The 13,047-nt window shown below is 37.9% G+C and overlaps 1 protein-coding gene across 3 annotated transcripts in view; it reads left to right on the forward strand.

Moving 5' to 3' along the window:
• The window catches only part of LOC133207695 (leucine-rich repeat-containing protein 4C), a 105,908-nt gene that overhangs the window by 74,069 nt on the left and 18,792 nt on the right, over positions 1-13,047 (forward strand). The window contains exon 1 of one of the 3 annotated variants that reach the window (XM_061344801.1): positions 10,376-10,482. The exons of the other annotated variants lie outside the window; for them this stretch is intronic. The gene's annotated coding sequence lies outside the window, so the exon portion shown is untranslated. Of the gene's footprint in view, positions 1-10,375; positions 10,483-13,047 lie in introns of those variants that run through there. 3 annotated transcript variants of the gene reach the window in all.

Here is a 13,047-nt window from a genome sequence, read left to right on the forward strand (position 1 = left end):
TATTATTTTCCTAATATTTCCTGATGTTATTGTGCTTTTTTCTGACTGATATAAAATTGGTTTTGTAGCCATTGTAACTTCAGAGTCCTTTTCTGCACAGCTTTTCCCCTGCATTACAGAATGTGTTTATCAGCATTATCCTCAACCTCCTGCAGACTTCCTACATGCACCCATGCCTTTGCTCAGTAAAACTAGCTGGATGTTGAAACTCATTACTGCACAAATAAAAAAATAAGAGGGTAAAAAAAAAATAATTGTAGAATAAACTTTACAAATTCCATGTGAGTGGCCTAGGAAGTCTGAGATATTGTTTCAAACAAACTGAAGTGGGAAAAAAGTTAAAATATTAAGATTCCTGAGGTGCTGAGGAAACTAGCACTCCTAATATCAGCCCTGGTGCAAAGATGGGCAACAGGAAACTCTTGGAGAATCATCTGAAGCCAGACTTACAGAGCTTCAGAGAAATGTGCTTCAGTTCCCCTCACTCTGTAGCAGGCAGAAGGATGGTCTTAGGTATTGTCTCTAAATAGGGTTGAAAAACTTTTGGGGCACTGGAAGCCCTGAGAAATTTGTCTTATTGCCAAGGATTTGGGGGGAGGAAGGGAATTCCTGTGAAATTCCCAATCAGTCTGATTATTCAGCCCACTGAACATGAAATCAAATCTAGGAAGTGGCCATTAATTCTCAGGGAAGGCTGGCTTTATTTTACTAAAAGCAGCAAAAAGCAGTGGATATTTACACACGTACTGCAGCAAATCTCAGTATTAGAAATATGGCCAGTAGTTATTTCAAAGTGAAGAAAACGTCATGATTGACTGCAGGATGGTAATAGAATTTGACATTTAAAACTAATATCTCATTATAAAATCGTAAGAGTTGTCAATAGCAGAACAATGACCCAACAAGGCAGGTAACTCATTATCATGACCTGAATACAAAGGAAGAAGGAATGGCTCTATTGAAGTGGAAAGATTAAGGCATTCTGAGGGAGGAAAACTACCAGCAGCTAAGTCTGTGGAGTTCTGTACAGAAACATTCATATTTTGAAATGTTAAACTATTTTGTTATTTTTCTTGCTATAATAAATCTTAACCACAGGAAAGGCAAGAACTTTGGACTCTGCTTTGTACATAGAAAATCCTGGGAAACATGCCTGCTTACACAGTGTTACTAATAATAACAACATAAATTATTAAAGCTGAGAGAATTCTTATAGCTATTGCATGCACTTTTTGCACACTGCACTTTTTACAGCTTGGACAATGAATAAATACCAGTCAGCTTTTGCTTCTGCAGTTTATGCACCAACATAATGCTGTTATTTGTGATCATAGCACTGCAGGAAAGTGTTGAAGTATAGAGGAGAAAAAGTGAAAAACAGGCAAATGATCTTTTGGGTTTAAATTAAATTTTCCATTTACAGTACATTCTTGTACTCTTCCTTTCTTAATGAAAAATATAAATAAATATCTGAACAATGCAAAATTTAAATATGTGGCCAGTGATTTTGATAATCTCATTATTAAGACTGACACCACCCTTCATAACCTTTCTAATAAACACAATTTTTTTTTTGTATGTAGCCATATTTTTAAACTGTAATCTTAATATCTGAAGAAATTTATAAAACCAAGTGATTACAAAAATGTTTTGCCTTTGAGCTCAAAAGAAAGGGAATTAGCAGATACAAAAATAATTTTGTCAGTCATTTCTATATCTTATAGTGCTTCAGTCCTACTTATATGCACCATCAGCAAAACACAGCTTTAAAATGAATTTTCAGCATGTTGTCTTCAGGCATTTGAGCTTGCATTCTAAGGGTTAACTTCCATTACAACAATTAGTGGAGTAGCATTTGGGATTGTAATGAGACCAGCTGGCTAGGGTAAGTGTAAATTTGTAGAGATATAGATAACTATATCTCTATAGATATAGAAAAAAATATAGGTAAATGTAGAAAATATAGAGCCAGATTTTGAGAGCTGTGGTCTAGAGAATTTTGTTATCGATTTCTACATTTCTTGTGTATCATCTTTAGCTAAATATTCCTGGTTCTTTTTAAAGGATATTGCCCATGCAAAAAGAGTTGCAATGTAGTACATGTTTTATCGATCTGCATATACATCCTTATTTTTAAGATTGGTGCAGAACGAAATGCCATACATTTGTTTTTGGGCTATGGTCACAGGAGATGGAATTGTTTCTGTATACCAAAAGATTTTCTTCAATGACTTTTAAATACCCTTTGTCCTCTAATTAGTTTTTTTTGCAGAAGGTGGGCATGCTCTGAATTTCTCTGCTTTATTCCTCATTAGTCTTACTCACTTTTGGGGTATGAATAGCTATTGGTGTGCAATTTCCCCCTCATATTCTGCCAAGTGAGATCTCTACTGTGCACAGCAAAGTGTTGGTGTCTTAAAAGAATTCTTCTCTGCAGGGAGCAATAGCACCAGAGATGATTAAAACAAAACCTAAAATGTCACCTTAGACTACTGAAATTCCATCATCAAGCAATACAGAGTTGACACTTCTGTGAGATCCTTTAAAACTCAGATTAAGAAGAGAAAATTAAACTCAAAATGAGAGGAAACAAAACCAGCTGTCTTTTTCCTGTCAGGAATTGAGTACAGTATGTACAGTGAGTACAGATGAGCTGATCTCACAGACAGTGACCCTAACTCAGCCTAAAGAATAGCTAATAACATGGCTTTAGACAGTGTTATCTATTCACCATCTTAAAAAATGAAATCTCAATCTGTCATGTAGCTAGCTGATCTGTAGTTTCACTCATATGTCCCCTCATATGTGGGGAGACAGTTGGGGAACTGCCTTACTAGCTCAACCTAGGGATTATTCTCATCTTTTTTTCCCATCCCTGAGGGACGTACAGAGTGCTTCTGTGGAAAGCATGGGATTCCTGAACAGATAGCAGTTATAAAATAACCTGTGCTAAAAGGAGTTTTCTTTTAAATTCCTCTAATTATACATATATATATGTACATATATATCAATGACTAATTGGAAACACAGGGTTTTGTAGTTTTTTATTTGGTTCAGTAAAGGCATAGGTTTAAGCCACTACAACTATTCTATGATTCACAATACCATCAAACACCCCCTGGCCACCACATTTAAATCTAGATACCTTAGTGGCACCTCTTAGTGGTGAATAGCAGAGACTACATTTCCCTGGTTCTGGGGAGAGCAGAAGTGAGAGGACAGCACCGGGGACTTGACTCTGGGAGTTGCAGCTTGCCCAGATAAGGAGGCTTAAATCTCCTGTAGGGACAGGCTGCCCAGGGAGGTTGTGGAGTCTCCTTCTCTGGAGACATTCAAAACCCGCCTGGACGCGTTCCTGTGTAACCTTATCTAGGTGTTCCTGCTCCGGCAGGGGGATTGGACTAGATGATCTTTTGAGGTCCCTTCCAATCTCTAACATACTGTGGTACTGTGATACTGTGACACACCTTCATCACATAAGAGCACTACATTTGGCTGCAAAAAAAATATATGTTTATAACATTTAGGCTGAACCCTGAAGTTGCAATCATCAGCTGCTTTTAGGATCAAGTAGGAATGGCAAGTTAACTTAGAGAGACCCTGCACACTCCAGCATTTCTCTCTCAGCTGCTCAGCTGCACGTGAGAGTTTAGATGTAATTTTGCCTTGGGCACAGAGCCAGTCCCTGCAACACTGGGTGAAGTGATAGTTCAGGGCGGCTTTTTTACTTCTTTTCATCACTGCTGAGTGTTGTTTTACTTTTCCCATTTCTGACAGAAACTGATCATCCTGTGTGCAGGCTGTCAGCAGCCCCCTCGCTCTCTCATTTCTTATTGTGGTTCAACCTGGTGCAGTGTTTCTGCACCCTCACTGCTCTGCCTCCAGCTGCCCAGCCTCCTTTGCCTGCAGGGAATACCCATAAATTCCCCCTGGCCATACATGCCATTGCATGTAGTGTGATCACTAAGGCAGCAGTTGCAGTGAGACAGAGCTAGCAGTCTACCACCTGCTGGGAGAGGTTTTATGATGTTAGATCAGGTCATGCAACCATGAAGTCCAGTATCTTGCTTTAAGTAGTGAGCAATACTTGATGTTTCAAATGCCTGTGGCTGCCTCATCCCTGGCAGTGTCCAAGGCCAGGGCTTGCAGCAACCTGCTCTAGTGGAAGGTGTCCTGCCCATGGCAGGGGGTTGGAACTGGATGAGCTTTAAGGTCTCTTACAATATAAACCAGTCTATGAACCTGTGAAGTTCTTCACTATGAGGGTGGTCAGACACTGCACGGATTACCCAGAGAAGCTGTGACTGCCCCACTCCTGGAAGTGTTCAAGGCCAGGCTGGACGGGGCTTGGAACAGCCTGGTCTAGTGGAAGGTTGCTCCAAGTTCCTGCCCCCTCCCACTGCAGGGGTAGGAACTAGCTGACCCTTAAGGTCCCTTTCAAACCAAACTGGTTTATGAAGTGCAGCTGAAAGTACCTAACAGTGTCACTGGAGAACTGTGGGAGCAGAAGAAACGCTTCTTTTACTGGCTGTGTGTGCCTATGAAATGAAAGCAGTTACTTCTATTCAGTTGTCATTCCATTCTGGTTGTGGAGTTGGTAATAATAATAGACTGTCTTTAGTAAAAATAACAGACTGTCTTTAATTGCTCTGGAAGCAATTTTTCATGGTGAAAAAAATGTTTTCTATTTACAGATAAGTTGGAATTATCTTGGCCAAACTTGTGAAACTCATTGAATTACATGCTATTCAAGCTAGCACACTGTGCTGTTAATGTTGTTTCATTATATTTTACTTCTGATTGCAGGGCCACTGGCATGGAACATTGTGTGTTCAGATAAAGGTCCTCTGAAGCACCAATCTGTTGAAATAGTGGAACCCTGTTAAGGATGTACAAATTAAGATACCTTTAATGGATTATAAAAGCATCTTTTGGATTATAAGGACATCTACAGCTGTCATTCAAAACTGATCATGATTTCTAGTGATCCTGTAATTACAAAAACAGTGATCTTCGCTGATTTTACTGGCTGTTATAATTTGGATTGAACTGTATCTGCTGCTGGTGATAATAATACTAAAATGCTCTATGTTTAATGTAATTTGATTTTCAAGGTTCCAGAAGGAACAAACCCACGGGTGATAGGTTTTTAGATTAAATCTTTGAAGATGTGGAGTTTCAGGAAGTCATCTTAGTGCATGCTGAATCCCAGGTGCACTAAGCTGTACATCTTTGTTATGCTGCAGGATATTTTTTTCAAATGAAATGCATCCAGACCCTACAGTATTTTGTGGACATAAGGCTATCAATTATGCCATAAGAATTATTATATTTTTTTAAAGAAACAAGTCTTCAACAAAGAATGAATTTCCAAGTGATTCAATCTCAGAACATGGTCAGTTTTAGATATACAGATCTTTGTTCCTTTGTTGGTAGACTTGTTTCCCAGTGCTCTTCAACCCAAAGGATAAAATAGAGTTTAAGAAATGTCTTCAGCTATTGTAATTAAAAGTAGAAACTTATTTTTCTTTTTTTTTTTTAATGTGAATTTTTTAGTCACATTGAAAGGTATTTGCCAATTCCACAAGACACATTTGAATGAGTTTTTGATTGATTCTGGGAACTTGAATGGAATTCTCTCATGTTTGTGTCTGGCCTAATACAGACACCACTAATTAGGGGAATGCTCTTTTGGTTCTCTGTGCAGAGATTAGCTTCATTTCAGTGAAAGTCCGGATTTAAAAATAGGTATTGCAGACATTCCACAGAGGAAACCTCTTTGAAATATCCCCTTGGGTACATGCAGTTCTCTGCATAATTAGGTTTCAAATTGATGGATCCTGTGAATACCCTCAAACAAGACTAGGCTAGGGTGAGTCTGTGGGCAAGTGGGTCCATTTCCTCTTTCCACACCGTCATTCCAGTCCCTACGTCTTTCTCATCCATGTGTGTCTGTGAAATATGTATGGTCTGTATTTTTATACATAAATGTATTCAAATCTCAGCTAACAACAGAATAGATAATCAGTTGGGCTAACCTCCTTGGTAGGATGAAATAGCATTTATAAATGTCATTATTTGTCTGGAACCCCACACTGCAAACAAGTATCTGAGGATCTGGTCTTAGGAGCTTTAAGGCATGATTATTCTATTAAATAGAAAATGGTAACGAAGACACTTATCTTCCCATTTCATTACCTCTTCCCAGAAGCAATTCTATTTCATTTGCATGGCACAATATTCAAGTTGTTGAATTCTAGTCTCTCAGGACTGTCTCAAAGGACTGGTAATGGTTTCAGACCCTCTGCATAAATATCCATTGCACACTATAATTCTGCACTTTTTCATGTCCATAATTTTTATTTGTATCTGGAGTGCTGCACTAGTAAGAACTTAAAAAAGGATGAGACTAAATTAGGGATAGAGGACACCACAACATGGCTCTCTTTCTAACTTAGAAATCTGTGATTCATATATTACTCAACTGAACTGAATATAAAAAGACATTTAAACCTCCAGGGAAATTTGCAATACGCAATGCAAAATCATGCCACAGAATTTAGCTGTGGCTTAGATCCTCAAAACTAGGTAGATACCTTACTCCTACTTTAGGAATTAAGGATGTGATTATGGTGAAGTATGCTGGATTCAGTCCTTTAAGTCTCCAAGTATCTATTCTTTTTGATAACTGACTCACAAGAAAATACATAGGAGTGATAGGGCATTGGAATGTAGCTTTTAACAGGGATGAAACGAATAGAGATTTTTCTTAAAAAAATTGAGCAAGACCGCATTTATTTTGTTCTAAAAACATATGGAGCATAATGAACCTCTTGTGGAAAGAAAGTATTTTTCTAATTATTTTACTGGAGCTAGCATTTTCTCCTCAGAAACTAATTAAAAATGATGTCTTTTAGATAGCTTGGGTTTATCTTAGGTAGGATGGGTAAAACTCTCTTGTAAGGTCTGTAGAAATGAAATTCTTTAGTTTTTTTTATCCCTAGGCTCTTCAAAAAAAGTATTTCCAGGCTTCTGAATAGTTTATTATCATCAAAACCATTGTGTATATTTTAGTGTATTGCATAAGAGGCTATTGTTCAGTAAATTCTATTAGCAGTGGTTTTGGAAAGGGGGAGAAGATGAAAAAATACTACTTAAAAAAGAAAGCAACTTAAAATATGGCTTCTAATTAAGTTAACGGTTGCTTTGTGATATTTTTTTTTTTCCTTCTGGCAAGCCCTGTGGTTTTTGTGTTTTGTTGTTGTTGTTGCTGTTTTTGGTGGGGTTTTTTGCATTATCTAGTTGTTTACTTCTTACGTTACAGATGTATCAGATGATCAAAGAAATAATTTACCATAAACCAGTGATTCTATTTCACCCATAATTGCAGAAGTGCACTTTTCATGTTTAGTTTGCTGGGGTGAAACCTTTTCAGTTGTGGTTCTTCACACCACATGAGCCAATGACACTAATGAGATAAATATGGCTGTAGTAATTAACTGAGATGAGCTTCTTAGGGGGTTTATTTTCTGTTGTTCAGGATTCGGTGGTTTGTGGGCTTGTTTTTGTTTTTTTGGTGGGTTTTTTTTTTTTGGTTTTGTTTGATTTTAATCTGATCCTTTATTGAGGAAGAGTATACAACTCTATGATCTTGAGTCAGGAAGCTACTCTGCTGAGTCTCAAGAACAAACCAGCTTCAACTCAGAGTAATGACTCTCCATCCTCCCAGAATCTTTAAGCAGCAGGGTATAAATGTGTAACCTTCAGTATTACAGCACTAAAGTTCTGCTACATGTATTAGAGGAATAAGTACATTAGGTGTGGCACAGGACTATTTTCTTTACCTAAGAGTTGCAACTAATGGCAAAAGTCCCCCACAGCACTCAGCTTTGCTGTGAGTCACCAAGGGATGGGGTGAATAATACCTGAACTGCTTATAAAAGACAAGTTTTTATTCTATTTTTTTCCATAACATATTTAACTGCTGAAAATTCATGTCTAGCAGTGCTCAGGTACAACAGGTATCTGATACTATATGTAGGCAAGTATAAGAAAAGGAAACCCCAAAACTGAAGGAGTATTTGGACAAATGCCTTTTTCATGTTTAGAAAATATGGAGTTCTCACTATTGAGTATGAATAATTTTCTTCCTACTCTGACATTATGAATTATATTGTAAAATATATCAAAAATACACTTTAAAATGCATTTTGGACAACAGACTCAGGTCTTTGATAATCTAAAGAATCATTTTTGAAGTGCAGACTCTAGGCAAAGCCTTTTTGCAGTTTTCAGATTTTGCAAACAGCTGCTTTGAGTAACAAGAAACATTCAATTAGCTCATGCTTGTCTTCGTATGAGTAGGAGAGGAGTCAAACATCAAAGATTAGGAGTACTATTTTCTAATACAATCCTGATAGTTTTATGCACTTTGTTCTAACTCGAATGAAGTGCTGTCAGGCCACATTAAGGCTGTGATCTTCTCCAATATACACTTCTAACTCCTGTTTAAGACAGATCTGTAACTTTAAACTGAAAGGTGAGATTTCTGCTTATTGCAAAAGGGAATATGATACTGCTAAGAGGTATATCATTTTTCCAAAGGGACAAGTGGCAAACAGCAATGCCATAGACACACGAAGCAATCAACCCAATTTCTCTATCGAAGTCCTCTTAGTCACTTCATTAGTCAATGGCACATGAGTTATACTTGAGTGAGCTGATTGGGAAAACAAGGGGGATAAATAGGTAAAGATCATGATAGTAAACCTAACATGAATTTAATATTATCAAGAATACAACATCTGTAGCAGGAAACAAACAAACAGACCCCTTGAACTTGGGACCTCAGAGTACTGATCCTTAATTTATTTGTTAATCAAGGCATGGCTTTGGCATGTCATAATTCATCAGAAAAACAGTAAAAAATTGAATTCAAATACTTACACTGTGCACCCTTTAATGCCTTAATTTCAGAGGGAAGACACTCATGTATCAAACCCTGAATTTCTCATAGCCACCATCCCCACCTCCTAGAAACCTCCCTTTATTTCTTGTGACAGAAATACAATAGTCATCATAAAGGACAGAGGCACAAAAATTGTCTCAGCATCCATAACTGTAATTTTGTGTTGAATCACCTGGTCTTCATTTGCTGAATTGAAATGGAAACTTCACATAAAAAGAACATTCCAAGATGGCAAAATTCAGTGTGCATTCAGAAAAGAGAACTTTTTCCTTAGGGTGATTAAAAGCCAGGTCACTTCAGTTGAAGTATGAAGTCTGGATCTCTTAATTTTGTGTTATTTGATGATTGTGGCACCATGTAATGGGCAGAGTGACGTGGTAAATGGCCTTGATAAGGCACAAGGCTACTTTCTGTGTTAGATTTGCTAGTTCATACTTATGCATGAGAGAAAGGAAAGACTGAATACCCAAATAACTTTGTGTCCAGCTATAAAACCATGCATCCACAATGTATCTAATGAAATCAGGTGTGTTTTGTTGCAAATGGAATCAGCCATTATTCCTTGAAACCTGCAAGAAGGGTGCAGCAAAATCCTGATTGAAATCCTTGAATCAATACTCTGAGAATCAATTTTAGGACAAAGACAGTAGTAGCCCTATGTCCACTTTCAGGTGTAATGCATGCTGTGTCTGCTTTGTCTATTCATCAGTCACTAATGAAATTTTCCTCTCATTCCCTACAATAGTCTTACTTTGCCTTTCAGTAAAAATTGGGAGATCAAGAATAGCAGTGAAGTGCAATTGAATGTAGTCTAGTAAGTGCCTTTCTCCCTCTTAAATACTGCTTGTTAAACTTCATTTTGAAAAATGAAGCTGTATTTAGTATAAATGTGAGGGGTGCTGTTGAGAAGAAAAGCATCCTAAACTGTTGAAAGAAAAAAATCTTCTCTTTTCTGCTTCTGTATAATTTTGAAATGACTTAACAATTTGTACTACACTTAAGGAAAAAAAAAATAATAAATGCTGACAACTTGGACACCAGGCTGCAGGTAAATGACATTTTAAAAGGAGGATTTAGTACTCTCTAAGAAGGAAAGATGAAGTTTGTAAGTTCCTGGCAGACCGTTAATTTAATTGACAGGTGTCTTGCCACACTAATTCTGTACATTAAGGAGAAACTGTTAAGGCTGTTTTGCTGACTGCAGTATATGGCAGTCTTGCAGGGCTTTTTGTGGAGCAGCAGCAAACTCCCATGCCCCACCTCAACAAACCACCCTCCTCCCCCCCTTACAGCTGAAGAGAATTATGGTAAGATTTTAACACAACTTTCCTCTCCTTTTGCTTTTTCTTTTGGCTACCTATACAGAGGACTTTAACTCCTAGTATTTGCCACCAAGCATTAATTTGTTACTTTTGTTAAATAAGAAAAGAAGCAGCAGTTGCTGAAGGCAGTCTAAATAGCAGATACTGGTTGTTTATAAATCCCACCAAATGATGGTTATTCTCTTAGAAGAGGTAAGATACTTCATGGCTACCTCTTTCCCAAGTAGTCTGTCATTCCCTGGCTTACTCAAAACAAATGTCAGGAATAAGAGAGACTAATGCATGCTTCTGCAAATACTGACAGATTGATGATGGCTTGGCTTTGCAAGCAAAGATTTGGGAAGGGCTTTAATCACGCTTACTGCAAGCACAATGACCAAGGGCAAGTGGGATATGCAAATCTGGGAAAAAGGGTGCTGAGGCAATCAGGAAGTGTCCGATCAACTCCTGAGCTACCTCAAGCTACCCATGCACTGGTCTGCCCCCATGCAACGTTGGGGAACCTGCAGCTTCCCATGCACCTTGTCACCTACCTTTCTGACCCTCACCTGTCCATACAGGAGTGAGCCCTTCCAGCCTGCGCAGTGGAGTTTTTAGGTGAAGTGCAGCTTGCACAGAACGGGCCCCAGCCTTTAAACCTGAGGTTCAACTGACTCGGCCTAGTTATCTAGGACAGTGACAGCAAAGTCCACAGGTCGTAGATTTTGTAAGAGTGTCCTTCTCTTTGATGGAAGACCATTCAAGGCTAGATGAGCTCCATCAGCCCGGGTTTAAGATAGGAGTTTTCCTTCTCCTATGAGGAAGGCCTGTCTTCACTAACGAAGATTCGGGAAGACCTTTAGCCATGCATTCTGGACAAGACTGTCATCTCCTGGGTCAAACACAAGCAACAATGACACAATAGCACAAGCACCTATGTGGGTTCTTAGAGGCAAGTCATAAGCCCGCAGACGGTAGCCTCGTGCCAGTGACTCCTCAGCCAAGCACACACACTAGGGGTCTGAACCTGCAGTTCCTCTCGTAATGAGCAGGATTACTATTGCAACAACAGATCATCAATAGGGTAAAACTAGCCTGTCTCACAACAGTCTAATCCCAGCTCATGTTCCCTATTAGTGGGTGAACAATCCAACGCTTGGTGAATTCTGCTTAACAATGATAGGAAGGGCCGACATCGAAGGATCAAAAAGCGACGTATCAGTATGCATATATTACTGTTGACTAAGGGTGTGAAGTAATAGTTTGCTCACAATATATACCTAGATTTCTGTCTATTCTGAAAAAGATCCATTGTATCTGCTGAACGAGACAGAAAGTTGCAAGAATCTATTTTAGCAATTCCACAAAAGCAGATTTTTCTTGCAAGTTAATCCTAACACAATGTTCTACTGCTGTTATGACAGAAATACTGTTCTCTAAAGTGATAAGAGTGGCAAATCGATTCCACTTAGAGTCAAGCCTTTGGAATTCAAGAATGAACTTTTGAAAACAGTAGGGAACTTTGCCCTCATTGTTGATGTATGTCAAATTGAGTATCGATATATACCCCACATGTTTTAAGTCTGCCTTCAGCCTCAGTTGAAGATATCAGTCTTTGGTATTTCTTGATATAACGTGGTAAAATATAAATAAACCCTGCAGTTTCTCTCCAGAAATAGCTAAATTTCACTGGATAAGTTAAGTCTGATACACATATACACACACATATATGGGTTTTGTCAAGGTAGGGTTTAAAGCTCACCAGGAAAGTTCCAAATAAAAGTGAGTATACAACTGTAAACTGTTAGCATCTCTTAGTTAATGCAAAACCTTCTAAATCTCGTGTACACCAGATGTAGCAAGTTACAAATGTTTGGGATAAATATCTCTCTTTGTTCAATTCAGGATAGCTACATAGCTACCATTGCAACCCTGTATTTCATGATACTAAGGAAATAAAAAGAGAAAAATAAAGGAGATAACTTATTATTTAGAAAAGGAAAGGTTTATTTAAAAAAAAAAAACTAAAACCATTCTTAATGTACAGTCACCATTCTTTCAGCATTTCAAGAGAGATTCTTTATTACACAGTTAAAATAAAAACATTCATCTTATTTTTACCATTTGAAGCTTATTTTATAAAAGCTGCAATTTCATAGCAGTTGGCTATCTGACCCTCATGGTATTCCTCAAGAATGGATCAATCTTGTGTAGAGGATAACAAGGATCACAAACTTCAGCTGGAATAAAAATCATTATGCTTTCATTGACTTGACTGCAGAAATGCCAGTTTATCCCATCTGAGAACTAAACTAAATTCAGCTGATTTCTGTAGAATTACAGAGAAAAAAAAATGTCTTCACACTTCTGAAATGGAAAGAATTATAAAGAAAAGAAGCCACAGGAATGTGGTATTTATATAATTCCCCTCCTCAGAGCCATAGAGGAGCTCACATATATTAATTATTATTTTTTTTTCCATCATCATGTCCCAGATAGTGATAGTTTTGATCTGTGGCTGCAGTATTAGAGAAAGTTCTTAAATCTGTGCATGCTCCTCATCTCTGGTACCCAGGCACCCTCCTGTCTTCCATTAAACCCTTCTGAGATTTAGATCCCAGTTCAGAAATCAGAGCTAGTAAAGGAGAGCTCTGTTCTTCTTCGTGAACAATGTGAGACATAACTCCTTGTAATCTGCACTGGTTCTACGGGCTGTAATTACATCTTGTCACTTCCTGAACTTTTTTAAGTATTGAACATATGGACAGCAATATGAAT

This window comes from Neopsephotus bourkii, unplaced genomic scaffold, assembly GCF_033783945.1.
Source record: "Neopsephotus bourkii isolate Nb327-2 ecotype Australia unplaced genomic scaffold, CSIRO-AGI_Nbou_v1 NB_33, whole genome shotgun sequence".
Taxonomy (NCBI): Eukaryota; Metazoa; Chordata; class Aves; order Psittaciformes; family Psittacidae; genus Neopsephotus; species Neopsephotus bourkii.